Below are 20,494 nucleotides of genomic sequence, written 5' to 3'. Positions count from 1 at the left end.
CTGCCCATATACATTAGATTAATGTCAGCAGATACCACCAATAATCTAATGTATATAGTGGCTTTCTAACAAGGATCCGGCATGAATTTCAACATGCCAGATCTGTTGTTGTGCTGACAGATAAACTCCTATCAGAGCTGTCTGGCAGCTGCTTGTCTCCCTCTCCCCATTGAAATAAACTGATGCTTGCATGCTTATGTAGAGGTTGGGTGAGATAGTTGACTGCCAGACGAGCATTCACCTATATTATCTCTATGACAAGTAAACACCATGTCACTATACTTGCCTGAGAGTGATCTGTAATGCATTCACTTTTACATCATTCTGCAGAGCTCTATATTCCATTGCCTGAATTTGTCTACAGCTCTCAATAAAGAGTTAGTTGTCTTTCTAAGTACTGTTGGAATGTTCACACTCCAGACCAGCAAATATATTTGGAATTTTTGTCATGGACACACAATGTTCTTTGTTACTGAAATGCAGAGCTTCACATCACTTAATCTACTTACTAGTACAATGTGTCTATTTAACAAAGGTATCACTTAAAAGGGGTTTCCAGGAATCAGAACAAATTTTATTATAAAAATATTAGCAATAAACTGTTGTTATTATTTATGTTATTTGCATAAATTTCTAGCTAAAACAGAAATTCCAGGCTGCTGTAATAAAAAAAGGTACTGTCTCTTTAAATCGTCCTGTGGCTTTATCTCACATCAGCAGGCACAGGACGAAATATGTCTCTGGCAATGTAGTTATGACAGATGCACTGATTGGCTCCTAAACTTTAGTTCAAAGTGACAACTATCCCCTTTAGGTATGAAGATTCAATAAAGATTTCACAGGGGGATGTATTTCTTGTAAACTGAGGATATACGTTGCATCCTACATATATGTGTGTATATATCTATATGTGTGTGTGTGTGTGTGTGTGTGTGTGTCTGTGTGAGAATTAGCTCTGTAGCGTTCAACAAAATGAGTCCAAATTGCAGTCAGAGACGGGGAGTAACAACTTTGATTCAAACAGGTGGGTTTCCTGTTCTTTATTTGGTGGCAGAATACAAAAGTAAATGTACAGCCTCTACATTCCGGCACAAAACCACAAATGAAACTCTGCTCGGCTGAGCTCTAACTAAACACGTTTTTCCCTCGCTATACGAGTGGGAATGATAGGCCCCACTACCAACCTGCCTATCATCCCATCAAAATTTGTGTATATATGTGTGAGTGTATATACTAGTCCTTCTCAATGAATTAGAATATCATCAAAAAGTTATTTTATTTCAGTAATTCAATTCAAAAAATGAAACTCATATATTATATAGATTCATTACACACAGAGTGATCTATTTCCAGCATTCTTTTCTTTTAATGTTGATGATTATGGCTAGCCTTTAATGAAAACCCAGAATTTAGTGTCTCAGAAAATTAGAATATTATATAAGCCCAATTTCATAAATGATTTAAAGGGCCAGTGCGCGAACAAATGGAATCATCATCATCATCATCAACTGCCCATGACTCCCGGGACTATAAAAAGGGCCCTGCCCTTCTGATCCTTGCCTGAGCGTTGCTAGTATTCCCATGTTAGTCTTGCAAATGGTCCCTTAGTGTTATCCCGTTCCTGTTGTTACCGGTGCCCTGTTACTTGTATCCCGTGCTGTGTTCTTGTTCCTGAGCCTGTTAGTGTTAGAGTCGTGTCCCACTGCATCTGCTGTCATCTTCCACATCCAGTGTCATCTGCCACGTCCAGTGCCATCCTCCACGTCGTGTGCTCTGTCACGTCTGGCGCAACCTGCTGCACCTGCTGTCATCCGCCACGTCTGGCTTAACCAGCTGCACCAACCTCCATCCGTGCTAAAGCCTCGGCCACTGTCTGGACTATTCAGGTACCCTAGTGTGGGACTTTATTGCTGGGGTGCTCTGTTGTTTGGCCAGCTGCCTCCCCGCTACGGCGGTGCGGCCTAGTGGGTACACATACTCACAGACCCTGACACAGTATATGCACTCAATACTTGGTCGGGGCTCCTTTTGCATGAATTACTGCATCAATGCGGCGTGGCATGGAGGCAATCAGCCTGTGGCACTGCTGAGGTGTTATCAATGCGGCGTGGCATGGAGGCGATCAGCCTGTGGCTCTGCTGAGGTGTTATGGAAGCCCAGTGTAAAGGATCTGCCAGGCACAGCTTCGGGGTTAACTCCCTTAATTAATCAGTCAGCACCTGAATCTACATCCCTGAGACTGACTCCAGCTTCCACCACTCAGGCTGGCAGGCTTAGGAGTGGGAGAGCCTATCGCAGCCTGGCCAGACTCAGCTAGCTCCCGCCCTCTGTCTATTTATACCTGCATTTCCTGCTCCTCTTTGCTTGTTATTCTTTTTCGTGTGGTTTCCTGGCCCAGCTACAGCTCCTTCTATTTTGTTCCTGCTCCATACTGACCCTGGCTTACTGACTACTCTTCTGCTCTTCGTTTGGTACCTCGCACACTCCTGGCTTGACTCGGCTCGTTCACCACTCTGGTTGCTCACGGTGTTGCCGTGGGCAACTGCCCCTTTCCCTTGCTTGTATTCCCTTGTATGTTTGTCGTGCACTTACTGAGTGCAGGGACCGCCGCCCAGTTGTACCCCGTCGCCTAGGGCGGGTCGTTGCAAGTAGGCAGGGACAGAGTGGCGGGTAGATTAGGGCTCACTTGTCCGTTTCCCTACCCCCCGGTCATTACACCCAGGTTGCTTTGATAGCGGCCTTCAGCTCGTCTGCATTGTTGGGTCTGGTGTCTCTCACGTTCTTCTTGACAATACCCCATACATTCTCTATGGGGTTTAGGTCAGGCGAGTTTGCTGGCCAATCAAGCACAGTGATACTGTGGTTATTAAACCAGGTATTGGTACTTTTGTCAGTGTGGGCAGATGCCAAGTCCTGCTGGAAAATGAAATCAGCATCGCCATAAAGCTTGTCAGCAGAGGGAAGCATGAAGTGCTCTAAAATTTCCAGGTAGCCGCCTGTGCTGACTCTGGACTTGATAGAACACGGTGGACCAACACAGTTGCTCAGTGGTCCAAAGTCCTGTTTACAGATGAAAGTAAATTTTGCATTTCATTGGGAAATCAAGGTCCCAGAGTCTGGAGGAAGAGTGGAGAGGGGTGAATCCAAGTGTCTTGCGGTCCAGTGTGAAGTTTCCACAGTCAGTGATGGTTTGGGGAGCCATGTCATCTGCTGGTGTTGGTCCACTGTGTTATATCAAGTCCAGAGTCAACGAAGCGTCTAGCAGGAAATTTTCGAGCACTTCATGCTTCCCTCTGCTAACAAGCTTTATGGAGATGCTGATTTCATTTTCCAGCAGGACTTGGCACCTGCCCACACTGCCATAACACCTCAGCAGTGCCACGGGCTCATCGCCTTCATGCCACGCCGCATTAATGCAGTAATTCATGCATAAGGAGCCCCGACTAAGTATTGAGGGCATATACTGTACATACTTTTCAGTAGACCTAATTTCTGTATTAAAAATCATTTTTGAAATTGGGCTTCTATAATATTCAAATTTTCTGAGACACTACATTTTGGGTTTTCATTATTTGTTAGCCATAATAATCAACATTAAAAGAAACAAATGCTGGAAATAGATCACTCTGTGTGTAATGAATCTATAATATATCAGTTTCACTTTTTGAATTGAATTACTGAAATAAATAAAGTATTTGATGATATTCTAATTCATTGAGAAGGACTAGTGTGTATATATATATATATATATATAGTGTGTGTGTATATATAAGAGCATGTGTATATATCTATATATATATGTATGTGTGTGTAAGCGTGTGTATGTGTGTGTGTGTATATATAAGAGCATGTGTATATATTTGTGTGTGTGTATATATCTATATATAGATATATGTATGTGTGTGTAAGTGTGTGTATGTGTGTGTGTGTATATATGTGTGTATATATATATATATATATATATATATATATATATATATATATACACACACGCTTACACACACATTTATACACAATACGTATCCCTGGGCTCCATTTTCCAGATAAAAGACAAAACATTGTCCTTTAGACCTTGCTCCATATGCTGACAGGAAGCTACATGTGAACAGCCGGAGAATGGACGGGGTTTGTCACACATGGTCCATGCTGTGAATGAAAGGGTGTGGGTTGCAGGAATGCGCAGAGATAGAGCTGAGGACTCAGCTAAGAACGTATCCTGTGCATGTCTAACACACAGGACCACCACAATTTCCATCACATCTAAGCTGATAAACTAAGATGTGATTGTAATTATGTTATAGATACACAGGACCCGCTCTCAGCTAAGCCGTCATTCCAACTTGAAGTGACGGAATCCGCTAACAGTAAAGAAAATTTTGTTTTGCTTTTCCGATACAGCTTCTTTGTATATGTTCAAAAAGCTGTATATGAAAAACAAAACAACATTTTTAATTAAAGTCAGTAAAAAAAAGATGTTCAGGATCACCTAAAACTTTAAAAAAATTGATTTAATAAAAAAAATAAAAATTTGTAAAATACTGTAAATACCCTTTAAGGAATGAGATTTTTTTCTTTTGTTTTTTTCATCATCATATTCCAAGAGCCATAACTTTTTTTTATTTTTCAGTCGACATAGCTGTGTTTTTTTTGTGGGATAGGACAGTATTTCTGACATTATTTTGTGGGTTTTGTTTTTACAGCGTTCACTGTGCAGTATAAATAACATGATAATTTTATTATGTGGGTCAGTATGATCATTGCAATTTCAAATTTATATATTTTTTTTTATGTTTAAGTAATTTTACATAATAAAAAACACTAGAAAAAATTGTGGGGGTAGATTTATTTGAATGTCTAAAGGCCCTTTTACACAGGCCAATGATCGGGCAAATAAGTGTTCATATGAACGCTTGTTCCCAATCATTGCCCTGTGTAAACATGATGGAAATGCATGAGGACAAGCGATCTTGGTAACAAGCGCTCGTGCCCATACATTACTGATCATAATTCCTCGTGACAGAGGCAAACTAGCGCCGATCAATGAACGGTCTTGTTTTTACGCCCCAAATTGGCCGGTGTAAAAGGACCCTGAGATTAAGGCAGTCAGAAGATGCGCCACACTGTATGATAAATTTGCTGTATTTTGTTAAATATACTGGACACTTTCCTTTTCATAATGACAGTTGCACACGACCAATGTGCCACTCGGGCCATTTTTAACGGCATCCTAGTGGCACCAGATCGTTTTCACAGACCCATTCACTTAGACGGGTGAATCGGGTCCGTGAATATTTACTCCTGATTCTCCGATCCGTGGAAAAATAGGACATATCCTATCTTTCCACGGATCACTGACGGGACTAGGCTGGCGCACACTGTCGTGTTCATGAGGCATTATACCAACTCATTATTCCAACTCTTGTTTGGCTTAGTTTTCGTTTGGCCCATTTTGGCATATTTTAAGTTTTGCTCCGTTTTTCAGACACTTTTAAAAGTGTCTAGTGAGGCGCAAGTCTAAAATATAATGCGCCAAATGGCACATTTTTAGGCATTCTGGACGTAACTGCCCAAATGTTTTGTGTTGCTGCACTAAAAGATCCATAACATTTTTACATTTCCAACAAAGCCGTGGTTTTCATTGGTACCATTTTAGGGTTGATACGACTTTTTGACCACTTTATTATTTTTCTAGGAAGTCAGGGTGAAAAAAAAACAGCAATTCTTTCATCGGCACCCCGAGATCGCGTCATGGTGGGCGGTGATGGGCTAACAGAGTGAGCCCCCTCCCTCCCGTCAAATGCCTTACATTTTTTTCATCAAGGCAGCCCAAGAAACAGTTTGCATCAAACCATGATAAAACTAACATGTATTACCTGAGGTTTTGCTATGTTGTTTTTTGTCCCCATGCATTTGTGGTGCAGCTTTGTCCTGCATGACAATGGAAAGTGTAAAACCCTGGTCTAAGGCTATGTTCACACAGAGTATTTTGCTGAGTTTTTTGACGCGGAAACCACGTCGCAAAACTCGGCAAAAACGGCCCGAGAACGCCTCCCATTGATTTCAATGGGAGGCGTCGGCGTCTTTTTCCCGCGAGCAGCAAAACTGCGCCCTATCTTCGGGCGCTTCCGCCTCTGACCTCCCATTGACTTCAATGGGAGGCAGAGAAAGCGTATTTCGCGCTGTTTTATGCCCGCGGCGCTCAATAGCCGCGGGCAAAAAACGGTGCGAAAATCGGCGTGCAGGGAGAGGAAAATCTGCCTCAAAGTTCCAAACGGAATTTTGAGGCAGATATTCCTCCCCCAAAATACTCCGTGTGAACATAGCCTTAAGGAGTTTGATTTCAGGGCTCTAACAAAGTTTGAAATTGTTGTCTAACTGGCCACATCCTTTCTAATATAGGAACCGTGATGTTTTAAAAGTGGGCTCATGTGAATGGTGTAATCTGTTCTAACTCTACGAAATATCCTTTTCCCAAGCTGTAAACCTCAAAGTCCATTAATCTGGATTAAGTCCAGTAGTCTGTGCTGTTGGTTTCATAATAATGTCTGATACAGAGCTATAAAAGTCTGTCTATTACAGTCACCGCTATGATATGCTTAGGATCTTACTGGATGCTACTTACACATTGAACTTGATAATAAATCAGTATGCTGTAAGCCCCATCACATTTTATTGTGTCTGACCACTATGAAGATATGTAAAAAAAAAAAGAATCACAACAGAATGTTAGACCCAAATATGTGGTGACGTGGTGTTTAAAGGTGAGCACACCTATTGCATAAATTCTGAATATGACTGAAGCTCTCTTTACTACTACTAATCCAAATGTGGTTGGGTGAATATTGCCAAAAGTGCACTTGGCTCATTATTATCATTGTGTGATAACAGACTAGCATACATGATCAGTCACAAAAATGTGGCCTTGTCATCCAATACATGAGGCAACATTAACCTGGTATAACACACGACAACAAATATCTGGCAAAAAGATTAGTCACTATATTTCCTACCGCCATTCTGAAAACAGTCCATTTAACTAGTTGCGGGATAAACATTTAAAGCATTCTATGGGACTCTCAATGGCTTCATATGCCATAATATGTTTGTGGTGAGAAAAACCCTTCAGACGAGGGTTAGATGACAACTTTGAGGAATAATGTAAGATGCAGTATGTCTAACTCACTGCACCTGCAACAGTGTGATGTACACAATTAAAAGTGTGATGCAATTTCAGGGTTTGAAGTGTCAAGTGCCGTCATATTGCACACCCTTGGTGTGTGTTAGACGCACCTCTGATGTTATTTCCTGTCCAGAACTTCTTGATGACGTAGGACGTTTTACACATAGTGAAAGACTTGTCCATGCCAGAGGCCCACAATTAAATTTAGTTGTGCAATAGATCATAAGGTCAAGAGGGTAAAAAAAAAATATCCATTATCAGAATGTTAATCTTTAAACCACATATATGTAAAGTTATTTTAGTAAACACTATGGACCTCATGCATGAAAATTGTACTAAGAAAAAGTGTCTGTGTTGCCCATAGCAACCAATAAGATCTATGTTTGTATTGTCCCAGAGCAGACTTGAAAATGAAAGAGATGATCAGATTGCTTGCTATGGGCAACACTGACACTTTTTTGTAGATCAGTTTGTTTGCATGAGGCCCTATGTTGCAGTGATTGTAGGAGCCAAAATAATATCACTTGGTTTGACTGGCCAAGTTATTGGTGTATCCTTGATGAACATTTTCTGCTCAGAGATAGTCCCCCACATGTTACAGGAAGCAGTAACCCTATCTTGTAGCAGTGTCTCTTTAGCATGGCACAAGCCACAGCATGCCCTATCTTTAGCAGTTACTAGAACCATACAATGGTGCGACAGTCACGGTCAACCAGTGGCAAAAAACCTTTGGAATTTTTGTCAACAATAATTATGTAGTTCTTCGCATTAAAGAGGCTTTCCCATCTTTAGCATCCAATCTGGGACTCTCACCTATTAGGAGATTGAAGCTCTAATAACCCCTATTTGCTGCTGCCACTGTCCCCATAGATGTCAATAAAGTGGTGACCACACTTACAGGGGATCCTCTCCATTGAACTCATTTGGGAGTGCCTCGGATGCAAATCAGCGAATAGGGGTTACTGGACTAGAGGTGGGACCCACACCTTTCAAGCATTAATGGCACATATTCTTTGTATATAACAAATGCTGAGGATGGGATCTTTCAAGGACTGAAGAATCGGCCTCTAAGCAGCTCTGAACAGTCCTACAGGGTGGAATGTTTTTTTTTCTGAAGGATGAAATGTTGCTTGCAGCAAGCCAATAGATGTAAAATGTGACATTTATTAAAGGGATTGTATGCTTTGGACAATACCTTTTGTTAGAAGGGTCCCCTGATGAGAAGCTGATCACAGGATGTCCGCCTGCATGGACCCCCAAAGATCAGCTGTTATCTGTGGAGGAACCAGGCCAAGAGTGTTCAATTCCCTTGCAGTACCACTACAGCAGAAATTAAGTATTACACTGGGAAAAACGGCAAAGAGGTTTTGCTTACATTAGAAGTAGATACATAGCTTCTCTTGATCAATGAGTCCATTTTCCTGTCCATAGGATCCCGCAATAAAGAGTCCTCTGAAGGAAAAACTGACCTCATTGCTAACTTAGCAACTGCGAGGTTAATTTTGGGCAGCAATTCCGAAGCTACACTGGCTTTAGGGTCTAATTTATACACAGACTTGAATCTTACTCCAGGATCCATCTTTTTCTCAGGTTTGCCCCAATCAGCTTCTATAAGCTCTTTTAATGCTGGATGCTCAGGAAACATTTTTCCCTTTTGTTTGGGGAAATCATATAAAGCCTCTTTCTTGGATAACTCCTCTGTTAACCAGATTCAACTGTGTTCTTTAGGCCTCATGCACACGACCGTAGTGGTGTGCACAGGCCGTGATTCGCGGTTCGGACTGCCACGGAGTGTCACCCGCGGCCGCCTGCAAATCACGGGCCGTGTGCATTCATTTCAACGAGCCTGGACCGAAAAATGAGGTCGTAATAAGACATGTCCTATCTTTTTGCGGTACAGGCTCCCGGGCAATGCACGGACCGTTGAAAACAACGGTCGTCACAACGGTCGTGTGCAAGGGCCCATTGACATGAATTGCTGCCGCAAAAATACGTTTGTGTGCATGGGGCCTAACAACTTTCAGCAATTTACTAGCCTTGTCTTTATTAAAGATATAATATTTACTGGAAGAGGAATCAGACAATATCTCTCCTTTAGAAAGGAGTTTGAACATCAGACGAAGAGGAGGGTTGCGGACTAGCAGGTTGCTGAACTCTCTTACGCTTGGATCTATGAGAATCAGACACTTTCTGAAAGGCTTCAGATAATTGGAATTTAAACCATGTGAAGACCTGCTGAGCTTCAGAATGAACTGCTGATTGTCCTGCAGCCGGTGTACACAGCTCACACACATCACATTCCCAGGCCTCAGGTAATGGTTGCTGACACTCAACACATATCATGTGTCTACTCTTCCTCCTCCTCTTCACACTACTCCCAGTGCTAGACATCTATAATACAATAAACATATGTAAATAAGTATGTCAGACGAAAAAACGTTCACCTGCTAAGAACTCAGAGCAGGGAACTAACACTTAGGGTATGTTCACACGCTAAACAAAAAACGGCTGTGAAATACGGAGCTGTTTTCAAGGGAAGACAGCCTCTGATTTTCAGCCGTTTTTTAACCCCTTCAGGACACAGCCTGTTTTGGCCTTGTGGACGCAGGCGATTTTTTCAAATCTGACATGTGTCACTTTATGTGGTAATAACTCCGGATTGCTTTTACCTATCCAAGCGATTCTGAGATTGTTTTCTCGTGACATATTGTATGTACGTCTGTAAAAAAATTTGGTCGATAAATTCAATATTTATTTGTGAAAAACACCAAAATTTATAGAAAATTTGCAAAAAATTGCATTTTTCTAAATTTGAATGTATCTGCTTGCAAAACAGATATTAATACCACACAAAATAGTTACTAGTTAACATTTCCCATATGTCTACTTTATAGTTGCATTGTTTTTTGAACATCCTTTTATTTTTATAGGACGTTACAAGGCTTAGAACTTTAGCAGCAATTTCTCACATTTTCAAGAAATTTCCAAAACCTATTTTTTCAGGGACCAGTTCACTTCTGAAGTGGCTTTGAGGGCCTTATATATTAGAAACTCCCCATAATTCACCCCATTTTAAAAACTTCACCCCTCAAAGTATTCAAAACAGCATTCAGGAAGTTTCTTAACCCTTGAGGGTATGTTCACACGTAGTCAACAAAAACGTCTGAAAATCCAGAGCTGTTTTCAAGGGAAAACAGACCCTGCTTTTCAGACGTTTTTTTACCAACTCGCATTTTTCGCGGCGTTTTCGCGGCGTTTTTTACGTCCGTTTTTGGAGCTGTTTTCATTGGAGTCTATGAGAAAACAGCTCCAAAAACGTCCAAAGAAGTGTCCTGCACTTCTTTTGACGAGGCTGTATTTTTACGCGTCGTCGTTTGACAGCTGTCAAACGACGACGCGTAAATAACAGGTCGTCTGCACAGTACGTCGGCAAACCCATTCAAATGAATGGGCAGATGTTTGCCGATGTATTGTAGCCCTATTTTCAGACGTAAAACGAGGCATAATACGCCTCGTTTACGTCTGAAAATAGGTCGTGTGAACATACCCTTAGACATTTCACAGGAACTAAAGCAAAGTAGAGGTGAAATTTACAAATGTAATTTTTTTTTGCAGAAATTCATTTGTAATAGAAAAAATTCTGTAACACAGAAGGTTTTACCAGAGAAACGCAACTCAATACTTATTGCCCAGATTCTGCAGTTTTTAGAAATATCCCACATGTGGCTCTAGTGTGTTTATGGACTGAAACACCGGCCTCAGAAGCAAAGGAGTACCTAGTGGATTTTGAGGCCTCCTTTTTATTCCAATATATTTTAGGCTCCATGTCCGGTTTGAAGAGGTCTTGTGGTGCCTAAACAGTGGAAACCCCCAAAAAGTGACCCCATTTTGGAAACTAGACCCCTCAAGGAATTTATCTAGTTGTATAGTGAGCATTTTAACCCCACAGGTTTTTTGCTGAATTTATTGGCGTTAGTCTGTGAAAATGAAAATCTACATTTCTTCTGAAGAAACATAGACATTTTTTAATTTTTGCAAGGAATAGAAGAGAAAAAGCACCCCAACATTTGTAAAGAAATTTATCCTGATTACGGCAATACCCCATATGTGGTCATAAACTTATATTTGAACACATTACAGCCCTCAGAAGGGAAGGAGCGCCATTTGGGTTTTGGAGCTCAAATTTTGCTATAATGGTTTTCGGTGCCATGTCCCATTTGCAACGCCCTCGAGGGACCAAAACAGCAGAAACCCCCCAAAAGTGACCCCATTCACTATCAGAATCCAAGAGAGCAAATGCCTCTTAAGTGGTATATAACTTGCGTGCCATTTTTTACGTATTTTTTTTTTTACTTATTTTTTGTAACAGTTTTAATAAAAGTAACAAAGAAAAAGTCCACTAATCCATTGATCAATAAATTTATGAACAACCCTAAGGCCCTGTTCACACAGAGTTTTTTTTACAAGTTTTTCGGCGCGGAAACCGCTCCGCAAAACTCGTCAAAAACCGCCCGAATATGTCTCCCATTGAATTCAATGGGAGTTGGATGAGCTTCTTTACCGTGAGCAAAAAAAACGCATCGCGGTAAAAAGAAGCGACATGACCTATCTTGAGGCGGTTTCCGCCTCCAAAACCCCATTTCAATCAGTCAGAAGGGTAATAAAAACACCTCGACGAGTGTTTTGACGAGTTTTTGGCAAACCACTGTGCAAAAAACGTCCGGAGCAGTTTTTGCAGGAGGAATTTTCCTCCTGCAAAAAATTCCGTGTGAACATAGCCTAACAATGAATCAATGTATTAGAATTTACAGACGTGTAAAATATATGAAGAGATTTATATAAGTATATGTGTGTATACGTATATATTACATGTACGTATATATCTATATGATGATATAGATATACAACATCCCTAATTATTAATTTTTAGTATTAACAAATTTCAAATATATGTCTGTATATAATATATATTACGTGTGTATGTGTGTGTGTGTGTGTGTATATATATATATATATATATATATATATATATATAATATAGACGTGTAAGTATATATATATACACACACACAGTATATAAATATATATCTATATAATTTTATAGATGTAAATATATAGAGAGAGAGATATATATCTGTCTCTCTCTCTCTCTCTCTATATATAAAATCATATAGATATATATATATATATATATGTGTGTGTGTGTGTATATATATATATATATATATATATACACACACACACACATTATAAGCCCTAATTGATTATTAACTAATTAATTGTCCTAGTCTGAGTACTATCTACCTAAACTATAGCTAGCTGCCTACACTAAACTATGTGGAGGTGTTATTTGTGTGTGTTTTTCACAGTCGGTGTGTCTTTATAGGAGACACACAGCAGCTGCTCGGCACAGCTTCTTCTCCCCCACTGTCTCAGAACGATCTGACAGGGAGGGAGGAGAAACAGTGTAACAAACAGCACGAAAGTTTGTTGCTGCAACAAACTTTGCTGCTGTAACAAACTTTGCTGCTGTAACAAACTTTGCTGTGAACACCATGATAGCTTTATCATGGTGATCACGTCATCAGGACCGACACCAATCCGGTCCTGATGTCTTCTCTCAGCACTTAGGCTGCTAGCAGCAGCGTGTGCTGAGAGATTCAGAGCAGAGGGAGAGCGCTGTGCACTCTGTTCTGGCACCACGTGAACTAACGGGCTGCAGGAGAAAAGCCCAGCACAGCAGCCCGTTAATCTACGTGGGCTGGTCGTGAAGGGGTTAAGCATCAAGCGTAATTTGATGCGGTTTTTTTGCCCGTTTTTGGAGCTGTTTTTCTATTGACCCAATGAAAAACGGCTCCAAAAACAGCTCAAGAAGTGACATGCACTTCTTTTTACGATGCGTTTATTTACGCACCGTTTTTTCAAATGGCTGCGTAAAAAAACCCGCACCGTTGGAACGAAACTCGGTTTTTCCCATTGAATTCAATGGGCAGATGTTTAATAAATATATATAAATATACTGTATATAACTGGGCAAATCACCTTGGTAGCCAAATGCTCCTTGCTGCCCAAAGTGCAGGGACAATGAATACACATTGTTATGCAACTTAGCCGCTTTATCCTATGACATGATGGCTCAAACAGCGGCGGTCCCTGAGGCAGGACCAGGCCAGGGAACAGGCAGTCGAGCATCTTTTCTTCTTATCTTCGGATCCAACAGAAGAAAAAACACGTATGCTCATTGTCTCCAGGGATCCTTATAGGGAGTCTGACCACATTTTGACTGTTACTAGTTAAGCGGGATTCACACGAACGGGTCGCGCCCGAGTGCCGGCCGGTAAAATCGGCCATTCTGCCCGGCCGGTTTGCATAAAGTTTTGCAGCCGGGCCGGGCAGATCCGGACAGTGACATCAGCGGCAACTCCTGAAGGGGAATCCCCATGTGTTCGGGGATTCCGCTTCAGGAGTTTCCCCTGATGTCACTGCCCAGATATGGACAGAGACATCAAGCGCTCTGTCCAGGAGCGGAATCCCCGAAAACACGGGGATTCCGCTCCTTCAAGGAGCTAAAGTGCGGCTAGCACATAGCAGAGCAGGGAGATACCTCCCCGCTCTGCTATAGTGGCGTCGCTGCAGTAGTAGCAGCCGCAGCAGCTGCTGCTACTAGCGGCGCCATCGAAGGTGTTGCCGGGCCAGGAAAACAAGCAGGGGACGGGAGCCAGCGCAGCGCTCCCTTCCACCTGCTGTACACCCCGGCCCTGCCACACCGTGTACAGCGATGCCATTCGTCAGAATGGCATCAACTCCTCCTCCTCACATGCACTCTGCGCTGTGAGGAGGAGATAGAGCGCAAGTGCCGGGAAACCCGGCCATCACTCGGAACACATTCCGGTGATGGCCGTGTAATACCCGGCCCCATAGACTTCTATGGGAGCCGGGCGGCCGGGTACCCGGGCGAAGATAGAGCATGTCCTATTTTTTGACGGCCGGATTTCCCGGCCGTCAAAAAATCGGTCGTGTGAATAGCCCCATTAGGGGTCTATTATTCCTAATGCAGCCGGGTGCCGGCCGATTTATGAACGGCCGGCACCCGGCCGGGAAACCCTGCCGTGTGAATGAGGCCTTAATCTATTATCTTCTGTCCAATACGGGTCATATTAAACTTAACCCTTCCATGCTGCCTGAAGGACGTCCAGGAAAACAAAAATCTGATTGTTTTTACTACATTGATAAATGATATTATTACAAATATTACTCATCTGTTACTATATACACATTCAGTAATTAGCCCTTTAACATTAACCCTTTAAGGACTGGGCTGTTTTGGGCCTTAAGAACCAATTTTCATTTTCACATGCCAAGATCCAAAAGTTTATTTATTTATTTTTACACCATGCGATATAACTAATATATGCGATATAACTAATATTTTATACCTGTTCTATGGATCGTTACCGTATTTTTCGGACTATAAGATACAGTTTTTAGCAAGAATAAATCTTGCTAAAAAGTCCCTGCGTCTTATAGTCCGCATTCAAGGGCGCCATGACCGCTTCATTACTTAACCCCTTCCCGACCCATGACGTGCCGGCACATCATGGAGCTGGAGGGGGATGATGTATGGAGCGGGCTCACGCGCTGGGCCCGCTCCATACATTGCAGGTGTCAGCTTCTGACACGCTGCTCTAATGGCCAGGGACAGCAATTTCGCTGTTCCTGGCAGTTTAAAGGGCTTGTGCCATAAAACACATGTATCCCCTATCCACAGGATAGGGGATACATGTGTGATCGATAAGGAGAACGGGGACCGAAAGTTACCAAGAGCGCTGCATGAGAAGCTGACTTCCGCGTTCTGTGTCTGGTAGTTTCATAGAGATCAATGGGATTCTTCTGCGCATGCGCGAGCTGCTCTCCATTGATCTCTATGGAGCTGAGGAACAGATAAGACGGACACAGAACCCGGAAGTCCAAGCTTCTCATGTAGCGCTTTGGATGACTTTCGGTCCCCTGTTCTCCTTACCGCTGGGGGTCCCAGCAGTGGGACCCCCAGCGATCTCACATCTAGCCACTATCCTGTGGATAGGGGATAAATGTGTTTTATGGCAAACCCCTTTAACTAGTTAAATTCCGTTGTCAATAGCAACTACGGCATTTATAGGGGTTTTTCTATGAAAGACATTTATGACATATCCACAGGATATGTCATAAATGTCAGGTAGATGCGGATCCCACCTCTGGGACCCGCACCTATCTCTAGAACGGGGCCCCCTAAACCCAGTTCTAGCTTTCTGTGCTCTCCCGGCCACTTGATCACATGTGGAGTTACTGAAACTACGTAACTCACGGACCTACGCTGTTTCCGTAACTTCCATAGAACTGAACAGTAGTTACGAAAACAGCTTAGCTCACATGCTACACTGCTTCCGTAACTGCCATTCACTACTATGGGAGTTAGGGAAACAGCGTAGTTACGCTGTTTCAGTAACTCCACATGTAGCCAAGTGGCCACTAGTTCAAGTCCCCTAGGGGAACTAATAAAATGTGTAAAAAAAAATGTTAGATACATTTTCAGAAGTTTAAAAAAAAATAAAAATATTAAAAGTTAAAAAAAAACCTTTTCCCATTTTTCCCCAAGCACAATGTAAAAAATAAAATAATTTGGTATCGCTGTGTCCGTAAAAGTCTGATCTATTACAATATACCAATATTTAACTCGCATGGTGAGTTTAAAAATGTAAAACATCAAAATTGGTTTTTGGTCACCTTAGTGCTTAAAATATGAAATAAGACAGATAGATAGCACGGCATCCACAGTAGGGAAGGTATATACTGTGTGGCATTCTCTTAGAAACCGCTAAAAATATAACAAGGGAGACTTCCGGTTCCGGCGCTGGGGATGCAGGACGCGAGTGACTGAGCTCCCGCTCTCGTCCAGCCTATCTGCTTGCAATAGTCGCTTCGGCGGCGACAATCAGTGGTGAAGTCACCAGCCCTGCACACGGAATCATCACAGGTGGTGCCTGTATGGACAGGTACCTCCTCAGAAGCGCGCAGAAGCCAGCCATGGAAGACTCAGCCGCGGCCGTGGTAAAGGGAGGTAAGATGGCGGCGCTTCCCGCCACTGCGACCCTGCTATACACACAGGAAGATGAGCTGCAGCACCATCAGTCCCAGCTTTCAAGCCCGACAGAGCACATAATGTCCGCTCTTCCTGCAGCCATTGATTATGTAGCCCTGGCCCGAGAAGTAGCCAAACAGATAGCGCCAGACCTTCAAAAGGCGCTGGAAAAAACGGTGCAAGATTCCCTAAACCGCGTGCATGCGGAGCTGGCACAAGTCACTATCAGAGCTGATGAGTTAGAGCAGCGTATGACGCTGCTGGAGGATGAAAATGAGCGTCTGCAATCCAAACTCAGAGGGGTGCTGTCTGTTACTACGCAGTTGGGGGACAAGGTGGAGGATCTGGAAAACCGCTCCAGGAGGAGCAACCTGCGACTGGTGGGGCTGAAAGAAGCGGTGATATCTTCTGATTTGCAACGAGTGTGTGAGAGGACATTGCCAGAAGCTTTAGGTCTTCCCCGTCCCTGCCGGGTGGAGAGGGCGCACAGAGTGGGGCCGGACCCCAGAAACCTCCCAGCAACAGACGACCACAGTTCGCTTCGTCCCAGACAAGTAATCTTTAAACTGTTGGATTACAATGATAAGGTGGCACTTATGAAAGCATTCCGCAGCAGATCGCGTCCCTTGGAAATACTGGGCATGAAAGTGCTACTTTTTGAGGATTTCTTGGCGGAGGTTGCAAAATGAAGGCGGGCTTTCAGTAAGATCTGCACCGCGCTGTTCCAAGCGAAAGTACGTTTTAACCTGCAGTACCCAGCCATCTTGCGGGTGTTTCAAGAGAACGGGCGGAACAAGGTTTTCACCACGCCACAGGAAGCGGAGGACGCACTTACGGAGCTTTGTAGGCGCAGACCACAGCAAGAGGAGAGTCACAGTCCAGTACACAGTCCGAATCGAAAGTCGAGAGAAGCCAAACGGAACCGACTAAATATGGAGCGAACCTGGGCAGAAGCTTTAATGCCCACAACTGGAAGATCCCGGGGGGGTCGAGCCGGAAATGGAGGGGATTCTCCGAAACCGCAGAGGCGTACGCGGGACCGCACCTGATCCACGTCTCCTGATTGACGGACGAAGATCTTTTCAGCACATGTTATTTAAGCTGATGTGATGATGATTTTGTGGACGCTGTAGACCAATTGCAGATTCCGACCAGATACAGATAAGTTTACTGATAATTTGAAAGTTTTGAGGGAGATATTTGGCGGTAGTATACGGCACTCTGTACCGGTCAACAGCTGGCCTATGGTTATTATGTTACAATGTTATAAGGTTGAAATGTATGCACTCTGGTATTTCCCTGCATTTTCACTACAGGAGATTAGTGAGGGAGTTAGATCAGGCTCTGAGATTTTTCCTTGTGGGTGGGATTGACCGGGAATGAGACAATGCCTCCCCCACGCAAGGGATTAGCTGTATCTGTCACAGATGGCAGATTGAGGGAAATTGTGATAGAAGATATGGGAAAAGAAGGTAGGGAAACCTTGAGGCGAAGCAAGATTCATGTGGATATGCGATTTTAAGTCTGTTTGCATAAAAGTCATGAAGATATAATCCAAACGGACGCTAGGCTGTTAAAATTGATGATATGGAAATGTATAAGAGTGTGCACAGGCGACAAAGAGGTATTGAGGGGCCAAGGGCAGGTGTTACTTCCTCAGGGAAGGAGTCATATGTGCAGGCTGGGGGGGAGGGAGGGGCGTGTTCTGGCATAACAGAAAAAAGTGAAGTCACGTACACCAGTGGGTATGAAGGGGCTGCTAACCCTTGCCGCAGGTGATTTGAGGGTTTCGTTAGATAAGGGCCGGTTGGCCTTGTTGGTTCTGGCTTATAATCCGGGTTTTGGTTATGTTGTTAATGTTTATACATGGCTCTTGGAAAAAGACGGATCTGACTCCCCGAACTTAGCACGACTTTTAGGCACTTTAGCTCATCTTATACATGGCCCAATAACATGAAAATAGTCTCTTGGAACGTTAAAGGGCTGAGATCCCCACAGAAACGGACCAAACTTTTACGACACATGAAAAGATTGCACCCAGATGTGGCCCTATTGCAGGAAACTCACCTTACCGATCCGGAGTTTAAGTATTTGCAAAAATTCTGGGTGGGTCAGGTTTTTGGCTCGTCGGCAAGGGAGGGTAAGGCGGGAGTTATAATTTTGGTAAATAAAAATTTTGTGTTTACACTGGTGTCCCAGGAGCGGGATGATGAGGGCCGTTGGATCCATCTAGTGATGGAGCATGCAGGGGAAACCGTCAGTATTCATAATGTGTATGGCCCAAATACGGTTAACACTGTTTTTTTTGGTCATTTGGAATCCCAACTCCAGCAGGATCGCACTAGGTTTTTGATTCTAGGGGGAGACCTTAACACTGTAAGATCTTCAAAGGAGGATAGGAGCGCAGGGACTAGTTCGCAGAGAAATAGAGATAAGATCTTGCCCGACTTTTTAAGACACACGGCCCTAATAGATGCGTGGAGGAGTCTACACCCAGATGCGCGGGAATATACACATTTCTCCCATGTTCATCAGTCATGGTCGCGTATTGATTACTTGCTAGTTAGTGACGCATTATCGCGGCGTTTACGTGAAACGACAATTGAAGATCTAGTCATTTCGGACCATGCTCCGGTTACCATTACCTTGGCCGACACAGTAGCTAGAGGAACGGATTTTATCTGGAGGTTTCCCGCCTTTCTGGCAAAGGATGAGGGCTTTATACAGAAGCTTAAGGGGTGGTGGATGGAATTTGATGGGGATAATGTATCGCATCGCTCGGAACCGTCATTGTATTGGCGTACAGCTAAAGCGGTAATACGAGGAAAAATCATGCAATATATGTCTAATCTTAAACGTAAGACGACCGAAGGATACAAGGCAGCGAGCGACAGATTACGGTGTGCATACACAGCATTCCTACATTCTCCATCACCGCTATTGGGGGAGGAATGGAGGGAAGCCAAGCGACAGTTTGATCAGTGGTTAGACAAAAGAAAGAGTATTTACCGGTCCCAATTTGATGCCGATTTGATGCGTTTCGGCAATAAAGCGGGCAAATTATTAGCGCGATTAGCAAAAGGGAGGTATGCACCGTCGCACATATCAACACTTAACGAATCAAATGGAACTCCTACTTCAGACCCCAAAAAAATCAATACCATATTAAGTAAGTACTACCAAGCCCTTTACTCAGAAACACCCATAGATCTCCAAAAAGGGAGGGAATTTTTGGAGAAGGTGAAGCTGCCAGGGCTCACCCAGGAGCAAAATGGTCACTTGAGCGCAGAGATTACATTAGAGAAAGTCTGGAGCGCCATTAAGACCTTATCTAACGGAAAGGCCCCGGGTCCGGATGGATTCACAGGGGAGTTTTTTAAATCTCTGAGAGAGGAAATCAGTCCTACCTTGGTGGCATACTATAATATTTTACTAGGCACGGGGGCTTTACCAGCAGAGGCTAAAGTAGCGCATATAAAGGTGCTACCCAAAAAGGGGAAGAATCCTCTTGACCCGGGGGCGTACCGTCCCATTTCGCTCATAGACCAAGATCAGAAATTGCTCACAAAAATTCTGGCCAATCGGCTGGCTATGTATCTACCCATACTGGTGGGAAAGTCCCAAGTAGGCTTTGTAAAGGGCAGGGCAGCAGTGACAAATCTACGCAAGGTGTTGACGGTGCTAGAAACAGTCAGGCATGATCCCCAGCCAGGTACCAGGCCGGCACTTTTAGCGCTAGACGCAGAGAAAGCCTTTGATAACATACAATGGGAATGGCTGGGGATGGTGCTAGACAAAATGAACATTCAGGGAGACTTCCGGGTCTTCCTGAAGGGAGTCTACAATAGCCCGCAAGCACGTGTTCACTCCTCAGGGTTCCTATCAGATCCCTTCCAATTACACAAAGGAACACGACAGGGTTGCCCCCTATCACCCCTGTTATTCAATCTGGCATTGGAACCTATGGCTAGATACCTGGAGGAATCGGATATGTTCAGAGGCATTCAAGTAGGGTCTTGTGCAGTGAAATTAGCCCTGTTCGCTGATGATGTCATACTTTTTATGTCGAATCCTCAAGAGCATTTAGGGAAGGTTTTTCAATTTTTACAGGAATTTGGACAATGCTTGGGATATAAAGTCAACATAGCTAAGAGCGAACTGCTGGAGTTGGGCAGGCCATTGCCTAAGACCTTTTG

General features: G+C 43.4%; 1 protein-coding gene across 1 annotated transcript in view; it reads left to right on the top strand.

The window, feature by feature from the left end:
* The window catches only part of ELOVL5 (ELOVL fatty acid elongase 5), an 81,140-nt gene that overhangs the window by 24,715 nt on the left and 35,931 nt on the right, over positions 1-20,494 (top strand). The window lies entirely within an intron of this gene.

Source organism: Rhinoderma darwinii, chromosome 4, assembly GCF_050947455.1.
Source record: "Rhinoderma darwinii isolate aRhiDar2 chromosome 4, aRhiDar2.hap1, whole genome shotgun sequence".
Taxonomy (NCBI): Eukaryota; Metazoa; Chordata; class Amphibia; order Anura; family Rhinodermatidae; genus Rhinoderma; species Rhinoderma darwinii.
The sequence above is the reverse complement of the archived record's forward strand: the minus strand, read 5'-3'. Positions and strand labels throughout refer to the sequence as shown.